General features: G+C 40.0%; 1 non-coding gene across 1 annotated transcript; it reads left to right on the top strand.

The window, feature by feature from the left end:
• Window positions 1-3,780: 3,780 nt before the first annotated feature.
• On the top strand, window positions 3,781-3,888 carry LOC127740363 (small nucleolar RNA R71). Its single transcript, XR_008001040.1, has one exon. It is a non-coding gene; the product is annotated as a small nucleolar RNA R71 (small nucleolar RNA).
• Window positions 3,889-4,700: the final 812 nt, after the last annotated feature.

The following is a 4,700-nucleotide window of genomic DNA, read 5'->3' as shown; positions in this document are numbered from 1 at the left end:
ATTTCTAAGTTTGGTGTCTTGCATGTTTTTCTTTTCTTGAAAATTTTTCAAAAATAAGTTCTTGATGTTCATCATGATCTTCAAAATGTTCTTGGTGTTCATCTTGACATTCATAGTGCCAGTTTGGGCGTTTAACTCCCATTTGGGTGCCAGTTCCAGCGTTTAACGCTGGGATTTCTGAGGGTGACTTTGAACGCCGGTTTGGGCCATCAAATCTTGGGCAAAGTATGGACTATCATATATTGCTGGAAAGCCCAGGATGTCTACTTTCCGACGCCGTTGAGAGCGCGCCAATTGGGCTTCTGTAGCTCCAGAAAATCCACTTCGAGTGCAGGGAGGTCAGAATCCAACAGCATCTGCAGTCCTTTTTAGTCTCTGAATCAGATTTTTGCTCAGGTCCCTCAATTTTAGCCAGAAAATACCTGAAATCACAGAAAAACACACAAACTCATAGTAAAGTCCAGAAAAGTGAATTTTAACTAAAAACTAATAAAAATATACTAAAAACTAACTATATCATACTAAAAACATACTAAAAACAATGCCAAAAAGCATACAAATTATCCGCTCATCATGCTTCTTCTCCATGTTTACAGAAGAAGATTCTTGAGCCTTAAACACAAGGTAGTCCTCATTCAATTGAAGGACTAACTCTCCTCTGTCCACATCAATCATAACCCTTGCTGTGGCTAGGAAGTGTCTTCCAAGGATGATGGATTCATCCTCATCCTTCCCAATGTCTAAGATTATGAAGTCAGCAGGGATGTAAAGGCCTTCAACCTTCACTAAAACGTCCTCTACAAGTCCATAAGCCTTTTTCATTGATTTGTCTACCATCTCTAGTGAGATTCTTGCAGCTTGTACCTCAAAGATCCCTAGTTTCTCCATTACAAAGAGTGGCATGAGGTTGATACCTGACCCTAGGTCACACAGAGCCTTTTCAAGGGTCATGGTGCCTATAGTACAGGGTATTAAGAACTTTTCGAGATCCGGTTTCTTTTGAGGCAATGTCTGCTGAATCCATCTATCCAGTTCATTGATGAACAATGGAGGTTCATCCTCCCAAGTCTCATTACCAAATAACTTGGCATTCAACTTCATGATTGCTCCTAGATATTGAGCAATTTTCTCTTCAGTAGTAACTTCATCTTCTTCAGAAGAAGAATATTCTTCAGAGCTCATGAATGGTAATAAGAAGTTCAGTGGAATCTCTATGGTCTTTGTATGAGCCTCAGATTCCTTTGGTTCCCCCATTAGGGAACTTCTTATTGGTCAGTGGACTTCCATTGAGGTCTTCCTCAATGGAAATCATGCCATCCTCCTCCTCTATAGGTTCAGCCATTTTGGTCATATTAATGGCCTTGCACTCTCTCTTTGGATTCTCTATAGGAGGAGTGATGAGCGGATAATTTATACGCTTTTTGGCATTATTTTTAGTAGTTTTTAGTAGGATTTAGCTACTTTTTAGTATATTTTTATTAATTTTTAAGCAAAATTCACATTTCTGGACTTTACTATGAGTTTGTGTATTTTTCTATAATTTTAGGTATTTTCTAGCTGAAATTGAGGGACCTGAGCAAAAATCTGATTCAGATGCTGAAAAAGGACTGTAGATGCTGTTGGATTCCGACCTTCCTGTACTCGAAATGGATTTACTGGAGTTACAGAAACCCAATTAGTGCACTTTTAAGTGCGTTGGAAAGTAGACATCCTGAGCTTTCCAGCAATATATAATAGTCCATACTTTGTCCGAGTTTTATGACGCAAACTGGCATTTAAACGCCAACTTCCTGCCTTATTCTGGCATTAAACGCTAGAACTGAGTTACAATCTGGAGTTTAACGCCCAAACTAGCACCAAAGCTGGCGTTTAACTCTAAGAAAAGTCTCTACACGGGAAAGCTTCAATGATCAGCCCAAGCACACACCAAGTGGGCCCTGGAAGTGGATTTCTGCGCTATCTACCTTAGTTATCATTTTCTGTAAAGCCTAGCCACTAGTTTTAGTATAAATATTACTTTTTCTCATTGTATTAGAGGTCTTGGTTATTCTAGTTCCCCCTCTAGGGCAGAAACCAATGAACACCATTATCACTTATGTATTTCCAATGGTGGAGTTTCTACACCTCATAGATTAAGGTGTGGAGCTCTGCTGTTCCTTGAGTATTAATGCAAAGTACTATTGTTTTTATATTCAATTCAAGCTTATTCTTATTCTAAGATATTCATTCGCACACAAGAACATGATGAATGTGATGATCAAGTGACACTCATCACCATTCTCACTTATGAACGCGTGCCTGACAAACACTTCCATTCTACATGAAAACAAGCTTGAATGCATATCCCTTGGATCTCTCTTCAATGATTCACATCGTCTCTCCTGACAACAGAGCATCTAAATCCGAGATTAGAATCTTCCTGGTATAGGCTAGAATCAATTGGCAGCATTTCTGAGACCCGGAAAGTCTAAACCTTGTTTGTGGTATTCCGAGTAGGATCTGGGAAGGGATGACTGTGACGAGCTTCAAACTCATGACTGTGGGGTGCAGTGACAGTGCACAAAAGGATCATTAGATCTTATTTCGACACGATCGAAAACCAACAGCTGATTAGCCATGCGGTAGCTGTGCCGAGTATTTTTCATCCGAGACGAGAAATCTGACAGTTGATTAGCCGTACAGAAACCGTAGAGGACCATTTTCACTGAGAGGACGGGAAGTAGCCATTGACAACAGTGATCCCCAACATACAGCTTGTCATGGAAAGGAGTATGAATGATTGAATGAAGGTAGTAGGAAAGTAGAGATTCAGAAGGAATAACTCATCTTCATACACTTATCTGAAATTTCCACCAATGAATTACATAAGTATCTCTATCTTTACTTTGTGTTTTATTTATATTTTAATTATCAAACCTCATAATCAATTGAATTCGCCTGACTGAGATTTACAAGGTGACCATAGCTTGCTTCAAGCCGAAAATCTCTGTGGGATGACCCTTACTCACGTAAGGTATTACTTGGACGACCCAGTGCACTTGCTGGTCAGCTGCACGAAGTTGTGTATCACGATTTTGTGTACCAAGGAGTTTTAGTGACACTTTTACTCAGCTAACCCACTTGTGCCTCCAAATTTCTGATGGAGGACCTTGTTTCATTCATGAAACTAAGAGTGGCTTTAGATAGATCAGAAACTATGTTTGCTAAGCCAGAGAGGCTCTACTCAGAATTCTCTGTCTGTTGCTGAGAAGATGATGGAAAAGGTTTGCTATTGCCAAACCTATTTCTCCCACCATTATTATTATTGAAACCTTGTTGAGGCATCTGTTGATCCTACCATGAAAAATTTGGGTGATTTCTCCATGAAGGATTATAGGTGTTTTCATAGGCTTCTCCCATTGTAATTCACCTCTTCCATTGCAGGATTCTCAGGGTCATAAGCTTCTCCTTCAAAAGAGGCTTCTTTAGTACTGCCGGATGCAGCTTGCAATCCAGTTTGATTCTGAGAAATCATATTGACCTGCTGAGTTAGTATTTTGTTCTAAGCCAATATGGCATTCAGAGTATCAATCTCAAGAACTCCTTTCTTCTGAGTCATCCCATTATTCACAGGATTCCTTTTAGAAGTGTACATGAACTGGTTATTTGCAACCATCTCAGTGAGTTCTGGGCTTCTGCAGGGGTTTTCAGATGAAGAGATCCACCACCAGAATGGTCCAATGACATTTTTGACAACTCAGACAGACCATCATAGAATATACATATGATGCTCCATTCTGGAAGCATGTCAGAAGGAAACCTTTTGGTTGATTGCTTGTATCTTTCCCAAGCTTCATAGAGGGATTCACCTTCCTTCTGTTTGAAGTTTTGGACTTCCACTCTAAGCTTGCTCATCTTTTGAGGTGGAAAGAATTTGGTCAAGAAAGCATTGACCAACTTGTCCCAAGAGTTCAGGCTTTCTCTAGATTGTGAGTCCAACCATGTCCTAGCTCTCTCTCTTACAGCAAAAAGGAAAAGCATAAGTCTGTAGACCTCGGGATTAACCCCATTGGTCTTAACATTATCATAGATTTGCAAGAATTCTGCTAAGAACTGATGAGGATCTTCCGATAGAAGTCCATGAAACTTGCAATTCTACTGCATTAGTGATGAGCGGATAATTTGTATGCTTTTTGGCATTGTTTTTAGTATGTTTTTAGTGTAATCTAGTTAGTTTTTAGTATATTTTTATTAGTTTTTAGCTAAAATTCACTTTTCTGGACTTTACTATGAGTTTGTGTGTTTTTCTGTGATTTCAGGTATTTTCTGGCTGAAATTGAGGGTCCTGAGCAAAAATCTGATTCCGAGACCAAAAAGGACTGCAGATGCTGTTGGATTCTGACCTCCCTGCACTCGAAATGGATTTTCTGGAGCTACAGAGGCCCAATTGGCGCGCTCTCAAAGGCGTTGGAAAGTAGACATCCTGGGCTTTCCAGCAATATATGATAGTCCATACTTTGCCCAAGATTTGATGGCCCAAACCGGCGTGGCAATTCGGCCTCAGAAATTCCAGCGTTTAACGCTGGAACTGGCATAAAACTTGGAGTTAAACGCCCAAACTGGCATGAAAGCTGGCGTTTAATTCCAGAAAAGGTCTCTACACGAAAATGCTTCATTGCTCAACCCAAGAACACACCAAGTGGGCCCGGAAGTGGATTTTT

This window comes from Arachis duranensis, chromosome 6 (assembly GCF_000817695.3).
Source record: "Arachis duranensis cultivar V14167 chromosome 6, aradu.V14167.gnm2.J7QH, whole genome shotgun sequence".
Classification (NCBI taxonomy): domain Eukaryota; kingdom Viridiplantae; phylum Streptophyta; class Magnoliopsida; order Fabales; family Fabaceae; genus Arachis; species Arachis duranensis.
Note: the sequence above shows the minus strand (reverse complement) of the source record. Positions and strands in the feature narration are given on the sequence as shown.